The sequence below is a fragment of the Erpetoichthys calabaricus genome, chromosome 8, assembly GCF_900747795.2.
Source record: "Erpetoichthys calabaricus chromosome 8, fErpCal1.3, whole genome shotgun sequence".
Lineage (NCBI taxonomy): Eukaryota > Metazoa > Chordata > Cladistia > Polypteriformes > Polypteridae > Erpetoichthys > Erpetoichthys calabaricus.
Genome location: NC_041401.2, coordinates 26,882,602 through 26,908,777, shown reverse-complemented (window position 1 = coordinate 26,908,777; position 26,176 = coordinate 26,882,602). Strand labels below are relative to the sequence as shown.

General features: G+C 37.3%; 1 protein-coding gene and 1 long non-coding RNA gene across 6 annotated transcripts in view; one reads left to right on the top strand and one right to left on the bottom strand.

Annotated features, from left to right (window-relative positions):
- Positions 1 to 10,195, top strand: part of LOC127529036 (uncharacterized) — a 43,749-nt gene extending 33,554 nt beyond the window's left edge. The window contains exon 3 of the long non-coding RNA XR_007935693.1: positions 10,147 to 10,195. This is a non-coding gene — a long non-coding RNA (uncharacterized LOC127529036). The remainder of the gene's footprint in view (positions 1 to 10,146) is intronic.
- The window catches only part of grb14 (growth factor receptor-bound protein 14), a 363,700-nt gene that overhangs the window by 130,785 nt on the left and 206,739 nt on the right, over positions 1 to 26,176 (bottom strand). The gene's annotated exons all lie outside the window — the stretch shown is intronic.

The window sequence follows — 26,176 nt, the reverse complement described above, 5'->3', positions numbered from 1 at the left end:
CAGCAACATAGGAGTGCCGCAGGGGACTGTACTTTCTCCGGTCCTGTTCAGCCTATATACATCGGACTTCCAATCCAACTCGGAGTCCTGCCACATGCCAAGGTTCGCTGACGACACTGCTATCGTGGGCTGCATCAGGAGTGGGGAGGAGGAGGAGGAGTATAGGAACCTCATCAAGGACTTTGTTAAATGGTGCGACTCAAACCACCTACACCTGAACACCAGTAAAACCAAGGAGCTGGTGGTGGATTTTAGGAGGCCCAGACCCCTCATGGACCCCGTGATCGTCAGAGGTGACTGTGTGCAGAGGGTGCAGACCTATAAATACCTGGGAGTGCAGCTGGATGATAAATTGGACTGGACTGCCAATACTGATTCTCTGTGCAAGAGAGGACAGAGCCAGCTATACTTCCTTAGAAGACTGGTGTCCTTCAACATCTGCAATAAGACGCTGAAGATGTTCTATCAGACGGTTGTGGCAAGCGCCCTCTTCTACGCGGTGGTCTGCTGGGGAGGCAGCATTAAGAAGAAGGACGCCTCACGCCTGGACAAACTGATGAGGAAGGCAGGCTCTATTGTAGGCATGGAGCTGGACAGTTTGACATTTGTGGCAGAGCGACGGGCGCTTAGCAGGCTCCTATCAATTATGGAGAATCCACCACATCCACTAAACAGTGTCATCTCCAGACAAAGGAGCAGCTTCAGCGACAGACTGCTGTCACTGTTTTGCTCCACTGACAGACTGAGGAGATCGTTCCTCCCCCAAACTATGCGACTCTTCAATTCCACCCGGGGGGGGGGGGGGGGGGGGTTTAAACATTAACATTATTCAAAGTTATTGTCTTTTTTTACCTGCATTTTTATTACTCTTTAATTTAATAGTTTTTTTGTATCAGTATGCTGCTGCTGGAGTATGTGAATTTCCCCTTGGGATTAATATAGTATCTATTTATCTATCTATCACAAGGCTCTATCCTGGGTCCGCTGCTCTTTTTGATTTACAAAACATGCCTCCATTAGGTCAAATTATCTCAAGGCATAATGTGAGCTACCACAGCTATGCTGATGACACACAACTATATTTATCAATAGCGCCTGATGACCCCGACTCTCTTGATTCACTGACACAATATCTCACTTGTGTTTCTAAATGGATGAGTAGTAACTTTCTCAAACTAAAAAATGAGAAAACAGAAATTTTAGTGATTGGCAAAAATGGATATAATGAAGTTATTAGAAATAAACTTGGTGCATTAAGATTAAAAGTCAAGATGGAGGTAAAGAATTTAGGGGTAACTATTGAGTCTGATCTGAATTTTAAATCACACATTAATCAGATTACTTGGACAGCATTGTTTCACTTAAGATATATAGCAAAAGTTAGACCTATTATAACATTGCAGGATGCTGAGAAGTTAGTTCACGCTTTTGTTTTCAGTTGGCTAGATTACTGTAATGTACTCCTCTCAGGACTACCCAAAAAAGACATCAATCGATTGCAACTAGTGCAGAATGCAACTGCTAGAATCTTAACTAGGAAAAGAAAATCTGAGCACATTATACCAGTTTTGATGTCACTACATTGGTTACCTATGTCATTTAGAATTGACTTTAAAATCCTGCTTATGGACTACAAAGCCTTAAATAATCTTTCTCCATATTATATTTTGGAATGTCTTACACCTTACACTCCAAATCATAACCTTAGATTCTCAAATGAGTGTCTGCTTAGAATTCTAAGAGCTAAACTTAAAAGAAGTGGTGAGGTGGCCTTCTGCTGTCATGCACTTAAAATTGGAAATATCTTACCAATAGGAATTCACCAGGCTAATACAGTGGAGCACTTTAAAAAAACTGCTGAAAACACTTTACTTTAACATGGCTTTCTCATAGCTTCATTTTAGTTTAATCCTGATGCTCTGTATATTCAATTAATTATTATTATTCATGATGGCTTCAAAATCTGTACTAACCCCTACTTTCTCTTCTGTTCTTTTTCTGGTTTTCTGTGGTGGCGATCTGCACCACCACCACCTATTCAAAGCACCGCGATGTCCCTACACTGATGGATTACACGGACAGAAGTCCACATGTCCGTCATCATCAAGTTCTTCCATGAGAACCCTGAATATAATGAGGACTGATTGAGGTCATTTATGTTAGGTAGAATGCCTAGAGGGGGATGGGCGGTCTCTTGGCCTGGAACCCCTGCATATTTTTTATTTTTTCTCCAGCCGTCTGGAGTTGTTTTTGTTTTTTCTGTCCTCCCTGGCCATCGGACCTTACTTTTATTCTATGTTAATTAGTGTTCCCTTACTTTAATTCTTATTTATTTTGTCTTTTTTCTTTCTTCATCACGTAAAGCACTTTGAGCTACATTGTTTGTATGAAAATGTGCCATATAAATAAATATTGTTGTTGTAAAATCTTTCATACTTAGTGTTCACACTAAATAATTTATATACAAACACATATACAGGGTGAGTCAAAATTATGTTAACATTTGAATGGCAGAAACAATTTATTCACAAAACATACTTCATATGTGCAAGATGATTTACAGGAATGTCTCAGCCTGTTCGCCATCATGTTCAACACACAAAAACCAACGAGCAACAGTACCATTTAAATTCCGGACACACATTTCGTGGGGAATAGGCAATACCACAGTCCGTATTCTGTCCGTCAGGTCATTGATATTATGAACTTTCCTGCTATACACGCACTCCTTCACCATACTCCATAACCAGATATCACAGGGTATCAAATTAGGGGAGTGTGGAGGCCATGACAATGGTCCACCATGACCTATCCATCGACCTGGAAAGGTGTGGTCGAGATAAAAATAATCCGTTAGTGTTAATATAATTTTGACTCACCCTATATATTGGGAAAATATATAAGGGAAAAAAAGGCAGAAGGGACTCGTATCATGATGTTGCTCATTTGGAGTCCCTACTATTTGTGCTATTCTGCATCCACACTAGAACAGAACTAAGGTTACCCTTTCAAGCTGTTAAATGCTAAACATTAGCTTTTTATTATTCATTATTAAATGAACTTTTAGTAAGTTTGGATTATCTGTTCTTTAGGGTCATAATATTGATCCGTTAGTGAAAATTATTTTTCTTTTGGTCTTCTGCTAATACCCAAGTCAGTCAACTCAGCACATGCAACTTTATATTGGGTATAATTAATATATATATATATATATATATATATATATATACACAGTAATCCCTCCTCCATCGCGGGGGTTGCGTTCCAGAGTAACCCGCGAAATAAGAAAATCCGCGAAGTAGAAACTATATGTTTGTCTTTTATTTTTCTTCATTATGTAAAGCACTTTGAGCTACTTTTTTGTATGAAAATGTGCTATATAAATAAATGTTGTTGTTGTTCGCAATGTCATATATATATATATATATATATATATATATATATATATATATATATATATATATATATATATATATATACATATACACACATACATATACAAACACACACACATATATATAATATTCCTCCCACCTTCATTGTTTCCAACGAAAATATAAAAGTGTGGAAACTTTTTGAATTTCCCTCATGCATGTATGTATGTATGTATGTATGTATGTCTATATTATATTTATTTGCAGCTGGAGATCCACAAAGGGACAAAAAATGAATCACGTATCATAAAGTAGTTTTTATTCCTGAGCTTTCAACCCCTACCAGGGGTCTTCATCAGAGGATAATGAATCAGAGCCCCCACCCCACCTGGCACTCACTCCCTTATCACCACAAGGTGTCAGAAGGTACAGTGCGCATCCTGACCAAGTGGGGCGTCAGAATAGCACACAAACCCACGAACAATCTGCACACAGTCCGCTTTAATGCCAAAAACAAGAAATTGACAGCAGAAACACGAAACGCAGTTTATAGTATCCCATGCAATTCTTGCTCAGCGGTATACATAGGACAAACTTCAAAAAGAATCTCAACACGTGTGCAGGAACATCGCAACGCCGTCAGAAGAAAGGACGCACTATCATTGATCTATGCACATACTAAATCGACAGGACACACATTCAACTGGGACAATGTAAAAGTAAAATTTAAGGCCAGTACTAAAAGTGCCAGAGAGTTGGCCGAGTCTTGGCTATCAAATGAAAATGCCATCAACAGACACTTGGACATAAATCCAGCATATGCTAACTTAAGAAGAACATGTACATAATAAATAAACTATACAAACCCACCCCCTCTTGATCATACTGACTTAGTCACCTCCCCCACTCACCCTTAATGTGTTGCTATATATTGCCTTTGATTCTTGTAAGGCTAAGCATTATCCTCTGATGAGGACCCCTGGTAGGGGTTGAAAGCTCAGGAATAAAAACTACTTTATGATACGTGATTCATTTTTTCTCCCTTTGTGGATCTCCAGCTGCAAATATACAAACCATATCACAGACCTTCTCTTCCATTCATATATATATTAGAGTAGGTGCAGAACGGGCATTGGTGAAGGGCACTTTTGTGGGAGGACAAACCTACTTTGTTTATGACCCGGAAGTGCTTCCTAGAGGAGACAGAATGACACCAGAAGCATTCCCAGGTCCAGCATAAAAGTAAGGCCACTGCCATACATGGGTGAGTCAGAGTTGGAAGGCTGCAGAGAAAACTCAGAGGAGGAGACAAGGAGGAAGAACTGGTGATTTACTGTTCATTTACCGTGGCGTATTACCAAGAGGTTTGAGAAGAAGTGCCTTGTGAGAGAATAAACAGCCTTTATTCATATAACGTGCTGTATTGCTATGTCTGTAGTTTGGGGGCTTTCTGGTTCCCCCTTGTGGCTAAAAAATATATGTAAGTAATCAATGCAGACCTCAGCATTAACACAAAAGAATATATGATAATTTTACTTAAGACTTCTAAAATTCCTTTAATATGGTTTCTCATGGAAGGTTAATCCTGAAACTAAAAGCATCAACAGCGGTAACTTACAAAGTTGATATCTAGCTAGCTAAAAGAAGACCATGAGTGAAATAACGTGGTTTAGCACATATGGCAGCAGAAACTTCACACAGAGTAGGAGGTATTACAAATGATAATGACCTAAAATCCTTAAAGCATGAAAAGATTTTAAAGATTTACTTTAGTGGAAGACAAGAGTAAAGGTCTACATATGGACAATGCAAATATTAATTATTGGTACAAGATGGAAAATACTGGACTGAAAGAAGAAAATTCTAAAAAAGATTTAGGAATTAATTGTAACATGAGTGAACACTGCCATGATCTCTGTCGACATATTGAAAAATGCTATTGCAAAAGTGTATTCAGTTTAAAAACAGATTAAGAGATGACATGACCAAAGTGTTTAAAATTATGAAAATAGATTGTTGGATCCCAGTTGTTACTTAAAATTCTTCCTTAAAAATATAGTTGGAAACGTGTTAAAGGTAGACTTTAGACGTTTTTTTCTTCACACTAAGAACCATAGACACAAGGAATAAATTACCTATTATTGTGGTGAAGTGTGCCACTTTCAAAAGTTGACTCAATGTTATTTTTGATGAATTTGACAAAAAGGATTAGCAAACTTCACTGGTTCACTGTTGCTATCTAAATGGTAATGTTCTAATGCTGTTCTATGAAACATGGAGAGCATGTACCAGTAAGGTGAAGACAACTGAAAGCAGGCAAAGAAAGAAAGCTCCATATACATTCCGTCTGTCTTTGCAAGTTATCCCTTTTTTGCTTGGCTGTTCTACTTGCTTGCCTCTCAAGTACCACAACAATGTATGTCCTTATAGCCTGTGCCAAATTGCATATATTACTGTCAAGTATGTAAATAACATTATTTTAAATTTGTGTGACTTTTCTTATGCAAACAGGTTTGGCATCCTATCACCATAGTTTGATTTCAGTTAAGATAAATGAATGATAAGCATATCATTGAAAAAATTGTAAGGGTAAAACACTTTGAAGAAAAGTCTAGGAATTATAAAAATAACGGCTTTGGGACAGCATGTACAATAATTAATATAATCAATTAATTCTTTCTGAAGTTTCCATATACTGCACTGTGGGAAGATCCTTAATGAGAAATATAAATGCTTCAATCAATAATAAGTTTCCATTTGCTTCAACACATATCTAGTATATTATTGCAAATACCTGACCTACAAATAATAGTAATATATAAAAACCTTTTGTAATCAAATTATTAAAACTAACAGACATGCGTTCCTATTTCTTAATCCTTAATGTTAATTTGACTAAGTCAAAAATCTTTGTTACTTACAATAGTTCATTGCCAGTACCCGGTGGCGCAAAGGGTAATATGTGTACTAGTCCTTGTGGTCAAATAAGAATATCAGTGGAACTTACTTGTAAGTAACCTTTGTGAAGTACTTAAAACATAAATCTTTAAAATCAAGCAACAAGAACACATTTCAGAAAGGACTGAAAAAATATGCTGTACACTATAAATTTTGAACTGCACTTTTGACTCCCTTTGTCATAATGTTTGGACTCTGAAACCAGGACTTACAGTACTGCATTTCTGTAATAAACATAATTGCCTGTTATTAAAGTATCATATTCTAAGTTCAGATTGTGTATGTTGGCGACTGCTTGTGCTTGATTATTACCTAAAATTTGCTGACTACTGAAATTTTATTTAGCTGAAAGAAACCTAAACTACTTTGTCATTTTGCATTTTGAGGCACAAGAAGAAGTAGAGAAAAAACAGCTTATTACTCATTACATTAATACATTAATATATATTTGTATAATTAATCTCATAATTATGCTTCAAAATAAATACTATGCATTTTATACAGGGCCAGATTAACCATATGGGTAATTAGAGAAGTGACAAGGGGCACCAGAACCTTGGGAGGCCATGGACACCAAAAAACTAAACATGAAATAGTAGACTTAAACTTCACAGGCTTCACAAGCATCTCAGTCTCTGCATATGAACAGTTTTGGACAAAACAACAACAACAAAAAAAAAACTTTTAGTTTTGGTTTGTTAGTCTTGAATTTCTGCACAACCTGTAGTGGCGCTAATTAAGAAAATGAAACAGACAGCTTACACTAAACAATTCTGTCATATGGAGTTCCTTTGCCCTCTTACACTTATTTCTATTGACAGCTGATTGCAAGCAGACATACAGTCATTATGCAATTTCTAACGTGTCTCTTTTGAATAATCATGTGCTACTTCTTTTATTGATACTAATAATCCTCTTGTATCCTGCTGTGGCACTTGGTGCCACTGCTCTTCTTCCAAGCCTTTTTCCTGCCCGTGGAACAGACATCTGAGAATTGGGGAGCCTTAGAATTAACGAAGTGTGGTGAATGATCTCATATGTTTTGAAATGGGTAAATGACATATAGTCAGCATAAGGAAATATCAAAAAAGATACTTATAAGAGTAAATGTGTGCAGTTATCTTACTGCTTGAAAAAGAGTATCAGAAATAAAAAAGTGTTTTTGAAATTAAATAACCATTTGCATAAACCTTTTGCAGGTTAAAGTAACAACTGATATCATAGTACACTTGTTATTTGATTCTTGGATATTTTGATTATACTGGAAGACTTGAACGGTCACGTTATGAGAGAATTGAGTTCCGTCACAGACGGTAAATTGTATGTATTAAGTTGACAGGTACAACATGAATAATATACAATTTGACAACTATAAAGAAAACTGTTTTTACTGTGTGGTGTCATTTATGAGGGAGAGGAAATTACTCATTTACAAATTAAATATGCAGACTGGATTAGTGCTGAATAGCACAGTTACTGTTAGATATAGAGTGTCTGAACTATAACTAAGTCAGCACTTACAGAGTGGTAGGGTATTCCAGTGTATAAGTTACATTGGTTTGCTCAAATTACAGCACTACAGTGACTAACAGTACACTGACATAAATAGTGTACTGTGTGGAGGACACATTGAGAGAGATTTTATCTAAGAGGCACATTGCAAATGTGAGACAACTTCTGAAATTATGTCGTCAGGTGACATCTACAGGTTGTAAAATGTAAAAACTTTACAAAGTGCTACCATAATTATTCCAGGACTGCAGGGTTTTAAAAGGAAGAATTGAAACAGTTAAATCTTCTTAGTTCAAGTAAATGGTGATTAAGAACAGCCACAATAAAGGTAAAGCTATTGAAAATTAAAAAGAGTTAATCCTACCTGATGTACCACTTCAAAGAACATACAAGAGAAACTAATTAAAGGTACATTTCGCACAAAACTTAGGAAGTCAAGCAAAATGACACCTATTGGCTAACTAAAACGATTACAATACACAAACCTTCGAGGCAGCTCAGGCCCCTTCTTCAGGCAAGATTTAATACAGAGACTGGAATTCCCTGTGTTTATATAGATACCAGGACAGATACAGCATAGGAAAACCTTTACATGAGCCAAATTAAATGCAAATTAATAGTCCTTTCCAGGATATGATTCATTTAGCAAGAGAGAAGAACAATGTATAGTCAAGATCTTTTGATAACTGTCCAACAAAGTCTTTTGAAGATTTTGATGAGTTTTCAATACAATGTGGATCTGTAGTCAGGTTGTCTGGGTCAGTCCGACAGATGTAAACATTCCTCCTCTCTTGTTATAAAACTCTTATCTCTATTTAAATCATGTTGTAATATGTTTAATTTTAGCATCAGTTTAACTTCCAATTCTTTTCTCTCTTGCTGTGTTTTGAGGTTTCCCATAAGCATTGTGACTTAAAAGTCCCTTTCACAGTGTCCATGACTGTTGAAGTGAGCTCTTACAGGAACATCCCTATTGCCATGCTTAATGTGCAACCTGTGTAAATTCATTCTTTGGCAGAGTGTTTGTCCAGTTTCTCCCACAGAGTGCAGTGTTGGGACATTTCATACATAAAATTAGGTTGACCACATTAGATGACCTGCAGGAAAATGATCCCTTTATGTGGTGTTCTTGTCGGCAACAGGAAGGGATATTATATCTTGCCTGAAGAAGGGTCCTGAGCTACTTCGAAAGCTTGCATATTGTAATCTTTTAGTTAGCCAATAAAAGGTGTCATTTTGCTTGACTTCTCATTGCATCCATAATGGCTAACAAAGTACAACACCCTACTATAATGCACAAATCTTAGAAAATGGTTCTTCAGCAGAGAACTATAGATACAGAGAACACTTTTCTCTAATAGTACGCTTGAAAGAGTTACGTTTAGGGTCTTTCAAATCTTGACATTATTTTGGGCACAGTATGTGAATGGGACTTGACAAGCTATGCTGTTTTGAATGGCCTTTTACCTTCAAAACTTTTCTTATATTCTTATGTAAAACCACACAAGGCTTATTTAATTAGTGCCTGTTGTGAATGCTGGCAATTGGGTCAAACGCCCTGCAATAGATGATGTTCATTTTGTGCAACAAATTAGAATGAATGACAAAAAACAGCTCAATGCAAATCCAAGAACACCACATCGTGACTGCACTATGAATCAAGTGAAGTGTTCTTAGGAAACTAATGATATTTGCCATGTTAATTATGTTGTAATTTATATATTATTTACATGCTATTACAATCACTGAAGAAATTACCATAACTGCTGTTTTGGTACAATATACAAATGACTCAATGTTCCTTTGCAAGTTTAATTGCTTAAAAAAAAAGTGTCTTTTATATAAACTAAAGGCCACTGCCTGCCTAATAAATATATATACACAAGATGGTTAAATGAAATCTGTGGATCAGCAAGGATTAAGACTGATGTAACAGTTTGACAAGACAGCTGAGGAATGCTGTGGCACAACTCTTGATTTGAAGCAACATTTTTTTGTAAAGCAGTCTGCATGCCTGCACAATGTCCGCATCTGTGATCTTTCATCAGGAAATGACCCTGAAAGATGTCAAGCTAACTTTTAAATCCAAAGGCTCTAAAACTGGCACAAGTGTGAAAGCAGAAGAGGATATGTTTAAATTAATGAATATTTTAACCTTTTAAATTTATGTCTAACTTAATAAAATACATAAATATGAAAAAAATATAGCCTTTCTGGCTAAGTTTGACATTTATTTGTAAGATATCATACCATTTCGGTGCTTTCTGATCAAATCTTTTCTGTGCAATTCTATGATTTACAGAATAAAGAAAGACACAGTAATCACCAATTGATTGTCCCTATCATTTTAGGTGTGTATATTTCTTCTTCCCCTAAAAGATAAAAATCATAGAAATGGTGGATGAGAACAATTAATATATTTTCTTTATGTATTTCAATAAATTACTTAAAGGAATTTATGTTTATTATAAAAGTCACTGACTAACAATGCCAGAACCATGCAAAAAGCTGTCACGTGGCATATTGAAAAAAAATCTGTAAAGTGAACGTGTTTTTTTTAAAAATAATGAAGTGAAAAGTTCTGAATATCAAAGTATATATATATATAAAATATTGTATGAAGTGCAAGGTTGACGGAGCCATTCACTTACTCATCAACAAAAACATCATTTTCATATTAAAATCAAAAAACTGAAATTTAGCAGGATGTTACGTCTAGACAGCAGGTATCTGCCAAAAAAGGACATTACTTAGGGGTAAACACACAAAAAAAACTAAATACCCCAAACTCTCAAAAACTTTGACAGGTTTGATTGAACTTTGGTGATGTTACAGAAAAAACAAAATTAATCAATGCGTGTTTTTTAATTTGTCCAAATTTGTCAATAATAATGCTTTATGACTGGGCCATGCTCTTTTTTTGCTGAGTGCCATGAAAGAAGGGAAAGAATCACAGAGAGAAATAGGGTGGCTACCAGACATGAAAGGGAAAGAAGAAAGTTCCACAAAGCTCAAAGTACACACAGTACTCTGTATTCTTTTGGCGGCTTCTTATTCCTTGCAATGGGATATATAATACATACAAATTGAAGGGGGGAATGTTAATCACGCTTGTATACAGTACACATACTTGGAACAACAGGGTGGGAGACAATGGGCCCTTGATGATGAAATACATGCAATTGTGCAGAGAACTGGGAGGGTCCCCTTGGAAGTCAAACTGTGCAAAGCCGAAACAGTGGAGGGCCTGAAAAGCATACCAAATTGCTGCAACTCAAGTGAGGAGCAACGGCATGCCTTAGGAAGTTTAAAGGCTTGCTCAGCTATGTAGAGGAGTCCTCTACAAAAAGAACATAAATGAGATGGATACTGCAGTGCTTTTTAGTGTGCTGCTATTGGTGTACTCCATCTCGCTCCCACCCCATTCAAATGTAGCGTGGCACTCTGACCAATCCCCCCACAACCAAAGGCCGTTCAAATAATGTACTGTTGTATAAAAGTAATAATAAAAGGCAAGAGAGAGCAAATCGCAGACTAAACATAGTACCCACAGAAATTTGGTTCCATATCTAGTAATGGGACATTGTAAATAGTTAATGATTTTCTTTTTCTTCATCTGTTTTTTTTCTGTATAATGCCCAAATGTTCAATTTATTGTATGTCCCAAGTAAATATTCAGCCTGTAAATCAATGTTGTATACAATAAGTTAAAGTAAACCCCCATTCAGTTTATATTACTTTTAATCTAAACCCTAAAACTTTGTGACAGTGCCAGATTACAGATCAAAGTGTTGCACTGAATTCCGATTGAAGCTAACTTTTTTGTGGATGTACTAGGTCTATCACTAGAAAAAGTAGAAATTGATCTATGACTTGAATGTTTTACTCCTCGGCAATTGTATATAGCATGCTTCAGAGTAAGGAGCTCTAGTGAACGAATAATATTATTCGTTCACTAGAGCTCCTTGGGGTATTTTTGCTCTGGTACAAAAATAACATGCAGAAAAGTACTCAGTTATATACAGTAGCAATTCTGACATATTCGATTAACAACACTATAACGAAAACTCACTGTCTTAGGAAATTTCCGTGGTGAAGCTGAGTAACACATAAAGAAAAACAAACAGTAAAAATCTAAATCAAATTGGTGTTTGGTGTGACCACACTTTGCCTTTAAAACATCATCGGTTGTCTTAGGTACACAGTTGTGTGTTTTTTGCAGAGAGCTGCTGCCATGCTTCGCTGTTGGCTGTCAACATTCATCAGTCTTCAACAGAGAAAATGCCTCCTGTTTCTGCCAAAAATTGCAAAAAAGTTTTGTAATCAGTCCAGAACACTTGCTGCTATTATTCAGCACTCCAGTCCTTACGCTTTTGTGTGCAGGTGAGTTTCCGGATTATTTTTACACTCGGGAAGAATGGCTTTTTGGCAGCAACTCTTCCACTTACCACTTCTGACAAGACCTCTTTAGACTCTAGAGGGGAGTACTTGGGTTCCAGTGGTTTCTGTGAGTTCAAAGCCGAAAGCAGTACTGGACTTCATCTGCTTTCCATGGCTGAACACCGTGTTTCTGGTCCTCAACTTTACCCATGTCTTTGCACTTCTTCAGATGAACTTACATAGTACATTTTGAAACTCTTGTCTGTCACAAAATGTCTGGTTGGGAGGGATCTCCCTGATGTAGGATGACTAGGTTGTGTTTTGTTGCTATGCTCACTCTCGCCACTGCATAAGAATTTACCCATTTGTGTTTCAGTTAATCAGTTTGGTTCAATAACCTCATTGTGCCATGGATCCTTAGCATCTACTGTATTTGTTGTCTTCTTTTAATCAGGCACTGAGATATGTACCTACCCAGTAATCAAACTGTTATCAAAAATTAGTTTATTATTTAATGTGCTACTTTTCTAAAAAATACAAAACATTCACTGAAATATTTAATTTTTTGGAAAATTATTGTTAAAAATCTTAAAGTTGTTCTTTTCTACTAACACATGAATAAAGAATGCTTAAAAGAAACAGCTAAGACAAAATCTTGCACGTCTTGTTTTTTAACATGTTGCTCCTTAGCAATCTCAAATGACAGCATCAATTACTTTTTTGTTTAGCATTTTGATGTCTCAGCATACAGGAGCAACTACTGCATACTGGGCTTTTGTTCACATGGCTCTCCGAATTGGGTAGGAGAGACTGCTAATGCTGATTTGATATGGAAGCTGCATTTGAAGTTAAATTTTTGATTTCCTCTTTGTTCTCTATCTCATTCATTATAATATAACTCAAATTTAATAAAAAATAAAAAGAGAATTGCTTGATAAAGTGACAAGTGTTTCGCTGCTCTATGTCACATTTCCAAAAACCTTAACATCCTGCATTGTGAGAGAGTAATTTATAGCCTTGTGAATAAGGTAGAAGTTGGCCCTCCACTCATAAATACCAATGTACAATACTGTACAAACTGTGAATTAACTGGGCGCCCATCCGTGTTTAGATCTACTTTGCACATGATACTTCTAGAATGGGCTTTGCTCTTTTTGGGTTTCATGATGACTGAATGAAATATTGTATGAATTAACAATAAAAATGACATTGTTGTTGCTAAGCAATTTGATTTCATTTGGAGACCTGCATGTCTGTAGTAATAATTTTAGTGCTGCAGGTGGTAGCAGGCTTTCAAGGAAGAAGATGGAGAAAAAAAATAATCAGTATTTAAAAACTGATAAACTCTTTGTTATTAAGACTTAGCTACTGTAGCTATTGAGGAAAGACAGTACTGTATGTACTGTTTGGAATCAGGCCATGGTCGGTCATAGTGAACCTAAGACATCTGGATTACAAAGTCAGTCAGAAGTGGCTCCTTTTTATGCTCTGAGCTACTAGGGTAACTACTATGCTCACATATGCCGGCACTGCCTGGAAAGACATTACAGGTAGTCCCCAGGTTACGGACATCCGACCTACGACTTACAAACGAGGACGCAGCTGCGACGCATGCGCCTCAGTAACTGCCGCTCCGTCATCTTCAGCCTGAGGATGCTGCAAGCGGTGGCTGGAGGGGGGCGATTTCGCTGCTCACGCAGTGTAGTGTCCCTCGGGCGGCTCCCGGTGGCAAGCAGTGACCTGTGGTCCATAGTCACCGGGGCCACAGCTATTGCTTGTGTGCAGGACGATGGTTCGCTGCCCGCCCACTACGCCGCCGCAGCTACTTGTCCTGACTGGACGCAGGCTGGATGGAGTGGAGGGGGCATTTTACTGCCTGCCCAGCACACACGGTTGGTAATGCTGCAAGCGGTGACCCGATTATGGCTGAACGGGGCGGCGGGGGTAGCATTGTAGTGTGCCTCAGATGGCTGCCTGTTGAATTGGGGTTTAGCGATTCACTACTAACCTTTGGCCACACCGTGTTCGTTCTACAGCATACTGTAGTGGAGGTGACTGTGAGGTGGGCTGGTGATGAACAACCCCTCGCCGCCCCCATTCATTCTCAATAGCACGCCTGCTTGTACTGTTATGCAAATAGCAGGAAGTTGTACTTGTCAGTACATCAGATGTGTTGATGACTGGTGCCATCCTGCTGTGATAGCGTGTACAGTGCTGTGCAGAAGAGCTCATCTTAACCTTTTGTCTTCACCCTTCAAGAATGTCTCTGAAACACAAATCTGATGCAAGTGCTGGTGATACAGTAAAGAAGAGAAAAACCATCACCATTGAAAATAAAGTAGAAATAATAAAAAGGTCAGAGAGAGGTGAAACTCCATCATTCATTGGCAGAGCACTTGGTTACAGTCGGTCAACAATAGCATTTATTAAAATAATGTACCTGTTGCGACTTACATACAAATTCAACTTAAGTACAAACCTACAGTCCCTATCTCGTACATAACCCGGGGACTGCCTGTACTTCTCTCACTCAGCCCCCACCTTTCGTGCAGTTCTGCTACTACACTCCACCCATCCACAGAGCAAATATTACCAACTATGCCAAGTGCTTTATTGTAGAATCACACCATGATCCATCCCAGGCCGGACATTTGTACTGTGGTAACTGCCAGCACTAGCTGTTAACCTAGGACGTCTGGATTAGAAAGACCCTCTAAAGCAGCTCATTTTATGCATGAGCTAGTAGGAAAACTCTTACACCTGTGTTCACAGGCACAGCCTCTAAGCACTGCAAGTGGAGTGCTTCCTGGTGAGATCAGCTCAAGTTCTCCCTCCTCCCATCTTTATCGCAGCACTGCCACAACACAATGGCACAAGTTCTCATCACTATGAAAGATGTCTTATCCTAGCTAGGTGTTAAACTGCATGTTGGTGAATGCTCTTGTAAAGAATGTAGCCAACTCTGAAAAGGTTCTGAAAAATGGCAATTTTAAATTAAATAATAAAAGGAAAACTAGACATGTGGCACTTGTCATGGATAAGGAAGGAATGCAGTTACCATTTGTTTTCTGCTATATGTTTAAATGTGTTAAAGCACAGTAGTAATGAGTTAGGTACCTCAGATCTAAGGCATCACTCGTGTACCATTTGTAAAGCAAAAACTAAGCTAACCTTCACAACAAACACAAAAGTAACAACAAAAAATATGTGGATTTAATTATCAAGATATTCAACCATATGATGCATTTTCTGCGAAGGGTCTTGTTAAACTTACACAGCACTTGATTGACAAATAGCAGCATGTACAGGGACTCAGACTATTGTGAATCGTAATTTTAATGCTCAGTCCAGGACTGGATGAAGTGGGCAGGAGCAGCCTTCTGTTTTCTATCAATTTTATTCTGAAAGTTTATATTTGTGCCTATTAGGAAGGCTCCAGTTATATATTGCTTCTTTTCTGAATGAGAGGATTGATTGTGCAACACTACATGGCACTAAACATTAACTAAAATTGATTACATTTTGTGAAAAATCTGATAATCACAAAATCATGAAAACCAGGCTAGTGCGCTGGAAGCACATCCAGATAGTAGTTTATGGACTATTCAGTTATTAATTGTTCAATAAAAGGTGAATGCAACATGAAAAGACATACAATTAATTTTGTAATCTGTGTTTTGACAAGCAGAATTTTATTGTTAGTTAATATCAGTTACCCCTCTGAAAGTTAGAAAAATATGATCTTTCACTTACTCTATTTTCTCATTCACTGTCTTTCATGTAACAGTAAATATATTAATCTCTGACAACTGCATTGCATTATCAAGTATAAAGAACTGCTATATTTGTTTTTTTTGTATTATTAGCAAACTCTGAAAGCCAAACATTTACATTCCTTAGAAAGTTGTCTCTTAATCTTTTGCTGAAAAACAATCAAACTTTAAAAAAATCAACTTGTGTGTAATTACAACCACAAGATGGAGCACAAGCTTTTTGAAAACAGACTATAAAATATACCATTCCTTGGCAATACACAGGCAGTTCCTAAAATAAAAATTAAAATGGTCAGGCAGTAGATATTAGCTGCTTAAATATTAGTACATGGCAGTATTTCTTTGATGATATTTATGAGATGTGTCTGATGCAAACATGTTTGTAACTAAAATTACCCTGATAATAAAAAGCAAAACGTAATTATATCTATAGGAGATGCTTTATTTTCTTGGTCTTCTTAGTTATCAAATTTAAAGGCTTATAACTAAAGTAAGGTTAAAACTTTAGTATATGTAGTGATACAAACAATAATACAGTGGGAACGAGATATGCATTAAATGAATATAAATTGGAATATAGCAAAGCAGGGTAGTTTAGTTTGTAGAGTTACAAGAACAACAGTTCTAGAAACAAAAAATTCAAAGGTAGATTTTGAACCATTACATTAATGAAGCCACACAAACAAAAGCAAATTAAACACAGTCCCTGTATTTAAGAGCACAAGCCTAAAGGCACTTTCATGCAGTTTTTTAGCAAGGATTTAGTACATTGTGAAGACCAGCATCAGAAGAGCTCTCTTTTCTCATGGGTTTACAAATATTTTTGAGTTTCTATATGGATATCAAAATAAATTCTAGAAAGAGGGTCAAAGGGTAAAAAAAATAAGGAATCAAATCTATACACTACTTTATTTTGTATAATTTCAAGTATTAAAATACTCAGTACTTCTTAAAATACTTACTGATATATAGGGTGGAGTGGAAATTTTCCCAATCAGCAAAATCAGATGCTGAGGTTGCATATTTATATTATATACACACATATACATATACATTTATACATATACATATATATTCACGGCATTCGTAGTCTGTGTCACAATCTGATTGTATGGGTGGTTACCTACCAGGTAACGCTTGTGGTTGGCCAGCAATCTGCTAACATCCGCCACGGTGCCCTCAGTTTGTGAGGAGCAGATCATAGAATGGTTGAAATAGTTTACTGTCAAATAAATGCAAAGAGTACGCGACACGTGTTTCGCCCTCATTCTGGGCTCATCAGGCGTACACACTCCACTGCACTCCCTCTCAATTAATGGTGATTCATAATCCTAAGACCATATGCCAAGCAGAGTGTAACTTCTGGATAGATACAGTTGTTTTTCTTATGTCACAACATTTTGCCCTTGTGATTGGCTATTTAGTTATCCTTGTGATTTGTGGATAGAAACTGTCTCTGAATCTACTGGTGTGAGTTTTAATGGTTCTGTGATTTAATTTAATTTAATGTTTTAAATTTAATTTACTCTAATTTACTAAGGAATAAGTGGAGAACACACAAGAAAAAAACACCAGGCCCAGGAATAGACATGCTGGAATCGCTCACAGGTAATGTCTAATCCAAGTTAATTTTTAAAATCAAGGGAGATGCATGAGTTTTTGGGCAGCATGGTGGTGCATTGTAATACCCGGGCCCCGACTTTAAATGTTAAAAGATTTCCAATCTCACAGAATATCTTGAGTGCTATACCAATTGTTTTACTTAGATTTCATTATCAGAACACTACATTTATCTTATACACACCATAAATATGCAAATGATTTTTGATTAGTCAGCACATATTGGACTAATAAGGGGAATCATCTGTTAAAATGCGTAAACCAAGTACACTACCAATCAAAAGATTTAGAACATATCAGTTTTTCCAGATTTTTTTCAAAAATAAATCAGTTGAAATGCAATAAATGACCTAAAATAGTGAAAAGTTAAGCAGTATACTGCCAGAGGTTAAAATGTAAAGTTTAGGTTAGCAAAAACTGAAAAAAAGAAATATCAGACTATTACAAATGGGTCTTCTTTAGGGAAAAACAAATAGGCTACAACCTACAGATGTTCTGAAGCAAATAAAGAAAATTTCGCCCTGCAAGTTGAAGCAGTTTGCACATGTGACCCTAATTCTGTTGGTTATATAAAAACCCTCTGTCTTTCTTAAAGCAGAGGTGGAAAGAAAATAGCAATTAACAAATTAAATGAAGCAAAGTATTATTATTCTTTGAAGTGTAAGCCTTTCATTTAGAGAAACTATAAAAAAAAAAAAAATTAAAAAAAAAAAAATCAGTGTTAGTGAGTATGGTGTCCCATACAATCCAAAAGGTAATTGGAAAGCAGAAGAAATTCTGATAGAACAGGATATGGCAGACCCAAAATCACAATAAACTCAGAAGACACATTTCTGAGGGTCACCAGCTTGCGTGATAGCACAACAGCACAGCTTAACAGTGATAGGAAAAAAAAGCAAGTATCAGCTTCTAGTGTGAAGAAAAGACTTTGTGCTGCAGGTTTGACAGGGCGAGTGGCAATAAGAAAGACATTCCTTAAAGTACATAGGGCCTTGAAATACTGGCAGCAGATTACTATAGACTGGAAGAAAGTTTTATGGATCAATGAATGAAAATTTGAAATCTTCATTTCATTATACAGGGTGTTTGTACACGGTTGAACTGGTGAAAGGATGGTTCCTCAGTGTGCGACACCAACTGTCAAACATGGAGGAGGAAGTTTGACAGTTTGGGGTTCTTTTGCTGGAGGTAGAACTGGAGGCTTGCACAAAGTGTCTGGCATTCTGAATCCAGATGGTTACCACAGTTTGGCTGCTATATCAACAAAATTTGGCTACTCTGATGAATCAAAAATTTGAATAAAATTTTGCACACTGATGATTCCGTGGCTTATTTTTTATTTGCCATTGTCTATTTGTTCTATGCCTTGATTTAATGAAACATTAAGATGTTAAATTGTGTTCCTTTACATAAAAACTAAAAAAACTGATGTGTTCTAAAACTTCTGACCAGTAGTATATCTGCATGATTTTGGTGGAATAAGTATATTAACTGGAAATATTCTTAAAGTTTAAATGTTGTTTTATAAATAATAAACTAATGATGAGCAAAAGATTAACACAATACACACACAGTTTACTGAAATGTAATGCAGTTCTTTGAATCAGAAATCAAAAATATTGAAGTGTGGTACTGTACAGCAAGGTCTTTTTGAATAGTATCCAGCTTGAAAAATCTGCACACTGTGTTAACAAACCCAAAATAAGGAATCCCTACAGGTCACTGGCCCAAATAACTCTACAGTACTGTACTGATTAGTAACTTAAACACATACACATACAGTTGGAGGTGAGGCCTCTTAGGCCACTTAAAAGGAGTCACTGGGGGATGGAGCCTATGACCTTTTAACCATTAGGCTACGGTGTTTGGAATGTTTTACTTAATGGGCATTTTATTGTACTGTTACTTTTTACAAGTTTCATGTTTTAAAGAAGCAACAATATTAAATTTGTTAACCGAAATGTCAAGCAGTCAAATTTTTTGTAAAACTTGGCTTTGTTCGTTATGGAACCACACTCTATGGAGAGCGCGCTCTCTGCTTTGCTTTTTCTTTGTCGTATTTTCATTGGCTCAGCTAACTTCTTTAGTCTTTCACTAGGGGGCTCTGCCCCCTGCTCACTTCGCTTGCCAACCCCTGGCGTTGGGGCATGACAAAGAGTGAGATGTATGAATTAGATATAGAATAGTGTGCAGGTTTGGATGATGCCTATCTAAATACAAAATAGAGTGTTTGGCATAGAGTAATGTTTTATTGGAATATTTCTTTGTATACAACATTAGTAGTAAAGATGGTGTCTTGTCTTTGAATGAGTCTTCCTTGGCATGGATCATTTATAACTTTAACGTCAGATGAACGTCGAACACGTGAGAAGGCAACATAAAGTTGTCCATGTCCAAAAACGGGTTCAGAGAGGTAGATGCCAACCTTGTCCATGGTTTGTCCTTTTGATTTGTTGATGGTCATGGCAAATGCAGGTTTAATGGTGAACTGTCGGCGTTTCAATGTAAAAGGTAATTCTAGGTCAGAACTCGTAAGGTCAATTCTAGGAATGAGAACAGTATTGTTAGCATGTGATTCTGTAAGAACTGTTGCTTGAATAACACCGTTTTTAAGGGTAAGGTTGTGTTTTGGTCATCCGTCTGGGTTAATAGTGTTCAAATATTCTAAGGGTAAATTCAGATGTTCATTGTCGTCATCAGAGTCAACTTTGTCAGAGCTTAGAAAGAGCCGTGTCTCTCCAGGAAGTAATGAAATGACCTGGTTATTAATGTGATTAACATTAATATTTTTTTGACATAATATAGTGCGTTTTGTTAACCACATATGCGAAAGCAGTATGGGCCATTGCCTTTTGGTGGCTTGATATGTACTCCGGTAGATGCAAAAGCAAATGAACTATTGTAGGATCTAATGCAGTTCATAAAGTTTTTACTTTCAGGCACATCGTTAGTTAGAAGCTTGTGTAGATATTCAGGATATGAATGTAAAGGAGGCAGTCTAATCTGCCCCTTTTGACAACAACGTGTAAATTCATTATTTGTATTGCCAGTTGTTTCTTCTGGGAAGTTAAGTGATTGACAATGATTGCAAATGACATTCATTATTCCCAATGAACTTTCCTCAATAGTGGACTCATTATTGAAGGCGTTGTCAGCCAACTGGCGTAAATGTTTAGCAGGTGTCTGGCGTTGATGTCCGCGACGGGCATGTTTTGCTTGTGGCGTTTGAGTGCCGCATTGTTGCATGTCAATTATTTGTGACGCGCTATTTTTGATTTTTATTTGATTCGCCTCCGATTTGTCAAAAGTCCGTTTCAGTCTACGTCATGCATTGTTTGTATCGAGCCTTGTCCGTTTTTGTATGTCGGTCAGTTGAGCTTTCTGCTTTTGGAGTCTTGCTTGCTTGTTTTCTGTCAGGTCATATGCGCGTTTTACACGTCTGCCTTCATTTATTCTGTCTCTTCGCTCCCTTTTTTGTATGTCTGACACGCGAGCTCTTTCTTTTGAAATCGTGCTTGTTTCGATGCAGTACTTTGAGACGCGCGCTGTATGCGTCTTCGTTCATTGTGTCTGTCCATTTGGGCACGTCTCTGTAACGGGGTTACTTGAGCTTTACGTTTTTTGATCCGAGACATTTTTTCTTCCGGAGTTTCCTTAGTGCCTTGTCCCCTCCCCACCCTGTTTATTTTTTTGTTTCATTCGTGTTCGTGTGTTTGGTCCCGTTATCCGATCCGAATCGTTTTGTACCCGTGAGCGTGTATTCATGACTTTTTTGTTCCTCAGCGTGCGAAATATGGATAAGTAATAAGGAGGATCGCACTCACTGTTAATATGGAGCCTTTTCTCCAGTTCAACAGTTAATAGTGCTTTATTGTAAGGAGATCCACCTATCCTCCCTAATGTGAAGGTGTTGAGATGACGTATGTTTAATATGGACGTTTCCTTTAGATATGTGGCTTTGGGTGTCACTTCTTATTGATTTGGGGGGGGTGGGGGGGTGGGTGAGGATTGTTGTTGCGCGAGCGTCTTCTTTCTTTTTGTGTTCCATTGCCTTTTTAAATCCCCCTCTTGGTGTGTGTCCCGTCCGATGCCTGTAGGGGGGGGTGGGGTATGGGGTGCCTTGCTGTTGTTCGCGAGCGTCTTCTTTTTTTTTGTGTGCTAGTTTCGTTTGCAATCGGTTTCGTGCGGCGCCTGCTTTTGACTTCTTTTTTCTCTGCCTTTTCCTTTTTTCTGTGCTCGCGCCGCATCATTTCTTTGACTCCTTTTTTCTGTGGTCTTGTCCGCCTCTCGCGGCCCCTCATTTCTTGTTGCGCCTGCGCAGTACGTCTTTTTGCGGCTATGGCCCATGGCCGGATGTCCCTGCGTCCATCCGGTTTAGCATTCTCGGTTAGTAATATGGATAACACACAAACAGTGCTTAAAATAGAAATGTCTGCTTATGATATGTTTCAAACTAAAGTTTGGTAATTTAGGAGTGGTTTCTACAATAAAAAAAGTCACACTTGATTTGAATTAATGACCTATAAGGGCCGGTTTATACTTCACGCTCAGAATGTGTACATGCATACATCATGGCTGCCACGCGTTTCCACCGTTCATTTGACACGTCCTCTGAGCACATCCTCAGAAATTAACACGACAAGTGCGTGAGTTGTAGTACCAGCAAAAGATCAGGGGTTCAGTGTGTTGAAGTTGGATGTGACGTCAGAGTCTCCGTTTACTATGAACATGTGACAGCAAGACGCTTTGTAGATCCTACAGGATCAATGTGCGTCCTACGATATTTGATTAATTGTTCAATGTGGTGAAGCGAAATGCTGACGTACAAATGTATTAGTGGTGCTTTTTTTTTCCCAAGCATCATATATTCCCCATCATAATACATTTTAAAGGTCTCACATACCATTATCTGTGCTGTGTTTTTTTTTCTTTGCACCTTCACAACAGCATTAGAATGTATGACACCGTATTTGAGCCACAGAGAAAAAAAAATTAGGGGCACAGTGAAAAGGTCTATTTTGTGCTTAAAGTGGAAATTTCCACTTTAATCTCGTAGTTAATTTTGTCATTAAAGTAGACCATCATAAACATCATCTTAAAACCGACCCAGTTGTTAATCACTACATGCTTCTGGGGCTTCCTCCTGGGCCGATAAGCAGCAGCAGGCAGCAACTGCCACACAGAACAATAAATTTTTTATATTCCAACTCTATGCACATTTAGAATCCATAGATTTATACTTGATATCACTTTCATGATGAAATGCACTAAAGTATGTATTACATTTTACATTTAAATAATAAATACTGTCAACAATTACATATGGGGTTGGCACGTTGTCGGAACTGTAGTGCTGCTTCCTTGCAGAGTGTCGTGTCCCTGGTGTTCCCTGCCTGGAGTTTGCATGTTTTCCTGGCGTGTTTCCACAGTGTGCTCCGGACATGCAAGTTTGGGGGTTTGTTGATCTTAAAATGACGCTAGTGTATGTGAGTGCTTGTATTCATCTTGCAATGACCTGAGGTCCCATCCAGTGATCATTTCTGTCTCACACCTGATGCTTGTTGGAGTGGGCATGTCCCTGGATTGATGGATGTAATCATTAAATAGCCATACTTTTCAGAGATATTGTGGCAAGGTGTCCTGGGAATGTAATGGATGTTTCAGGCAATGCACAACACAGTGAAGCTGAGCGTTGTTTTCTCACTGTAATGATATCTCGCAATGCCACCTGGTGGAATCTTCCTGATTTACATAAAATACACACGCAAGTATAAATAGTAAATCACTTGCGTAGCAGAAGCATCCGCAGCAGCATGCATCGCGCGAGGTATAAACCCAGCCTAAGACAGGAACATTTTTTTTTTCCAAAGGGAGCCAATACTGGGAGAGATTTCAGATTTACTGTATATGTTTACTGGGTTAGTTTTACTTGGAGATTATACTGCAAGAATGGGTAGTGTAATGCTTCTTTTAATTTTTTTTTTCATTAGGCAAAACTTCATTATTTTTAGTGGCAAGCAATGTGTATCTGAGGTGTTAGAGTTTCTTTTAAATGAAAATTGGCTATACTTCATATGGACGCCTGAAATTCTTTTGAGTATTTTGACTTGATTATTGTTTTCCATACATCTGTGTCATTGTATGCATTAATTTTTATAGATTCTATTGTTTACATCTCTTTTAGATGTACTGGTACTTATTTTTCATTTTTATTATTTATGAGATGCAAATTATGGGTCATGAGACTGTGACTGTCATACTTATAACATCGTCTGAACCTCTGGTATAAATACAGATGCAGCATGAGTGAAGATTGTCCTTAAGATGGATAAAAAAAGCAGATCTTTGGTGCTAGTTAGTTTATCCTCAGTCAAGTGTTTAACCTAACTTGATTTTGATTTTTGGCTTGTCCCAGTGCATTGGCTGCATTATATATTTCTCGATTTATTACCATGGACTATGATTTTGGTCCATGTCAGGGGTGGGTAATGTTAGTCCACAGTTGCTATAGGTTTTTGTTCCAACCCAGTTTCTTAATGAGAAAACAATTATTGCTGATGAAACACTTATTGCTTAAGTGACATTTTGATGCTTCATTTTAGTGGTCTCGCTTGTTAAGGTTCCCCATCCTCGATTGCTTATTTCAATTTTAAGCAGCTGCATTCATTGGTTTAATGGCTCCTTATTAGCAATAAAATGTAAATGACAAAGCAGCCAGCAGTTCTCCATCCAGTTTGTTTTCATTTACATCTATGTGTGTTCATTATGCACGGTTTGATTTAACAAAATGTAATAGAAAATGTGACAGACTGAAAATTACCTATTTTAGGCTTCAAATCATTTGGATGATATCCTTGGAGAGGAAAAAAATCTACGATATAAGAACCTTACATTGCAGACTAACAAGCCATAAAATTAAATAAGGTGCGAGACTGGCAAGGATTGGTTTCTAATTAAGCAGCTGAGTTGGAATGAAGACCTGTAGCCACTGTGGCTGTCCAGTGCAGACATTGCCCACCCCTGGTCCACGTTATCTCCTAGTCCTAGTCATAAATCTAATAGCTTTAATCTCACTACAGTTTGACTTTGTGAGTTGTATCATAATCATTTTCTTTAACAATTACAGTATCAATATAATGTTGCCCCACCCTAGCATTGTCAGTCCGTCTAATCAAAGTAATTTAACATCATGCTGCCTTCAGCCATCACTACCTGGCGAGTGCTATAGGCAGAAAGCCATGCCTTCACAAGTGTAAACCGTTATGCCAAACTTACAAGTACTACACATTCTTAGGGGAACTCTGAGCTCAGTTGTTTAACAATATTAAACTCATGCTGTAGGCTAGTGGCTAATGCAATGAATAATATCAGCCGTCAGTTAAATTATGTGACCCTGAGTGTTTATCACCTCATTTGTGAGGGCCATATTATTTACAAATATCACTTTCAGTTCGGGCCTGTCACTGTTCGGGCCTGTCACTGTCCGTGCCGAGTTTTTATTTCCTCTCCATTTATATGTGAGTTTGTCCTTAGAGGGTTTCTGTTTTAATCCCATACACCCAACATGAGTGTTATATTAATATGTACTGTAACTCTAATTTGGTTTCAAGTGCATCAGTTTGCCTTGCCTTTCAAAAAATAAGCCTGCATCCTAGAATTAAAATAAACAGGTTCATTAAAGGATAGATAGACTACCCAAAGAGAGTTAAGATCAGGATGACTTAAAACTATGAACAAATATTTTTTGACAGGTGAAGCATTGCCAAATTAACATGCTTTCTTAAAGTCACAAATTTAAGTGATTTGGCAATATCTTGATTTAAAGTAAAACTCACTTGCCATTAAACCCCACTGTCTGTGTACTGTAGCAAGCATATTTTAAATAAATGAGATGGAGTAATTTTTGTTTTTTTTTGCAAGACCCACTTTTTATAACAAGCCATAACAGTATTAATTCAGTGCTATATGATTCATTCCACTGTCTCATCACTCAACTTTCAATTGTAAAAATTGTTTTTTTTCTAAAATACATGGAATAATCTCACGCTTTCATGCAGTAAAAGTTTTATCATCTAAAACAACATTGTAATTAGGAATCTGTAACAGACACTGGACACAGGGTGTGGTGAACAAAGAGCTTTATTTCAGGCTTTGAATTTTAGCTTGTGAGTCATGCCAAATAACTGCAAAGCTTCCCAATAAACAGCACTGCCTTTTTTCTTCAAAGTTCTCATGCAAGAATACTACCTCCTCCCCCAATTATTACATAGCCTTGGTGCTTGTGGAATCTGTGTTTTACCCCCACAAGAAGTGAGAGGAAAGAACAAAACAGGAGGACATATGAGGGTGTCTAAAGAGATTCCATTAACTGTACAACCTTCTTCAATGACAACCAGAAACAGGCGGTGTTTAACTCCATGTAATGGCCGATTGATTTTAATGTAACTTATTCAGTTGCTTTCCCATTGTGTTATCCACAGCTTTTAATAAACAAAGACTCTGTGTTGGAACTGATTATGAGAGTTTTGATAGTAGAAAATGATTTGATTTTTGAGTCCA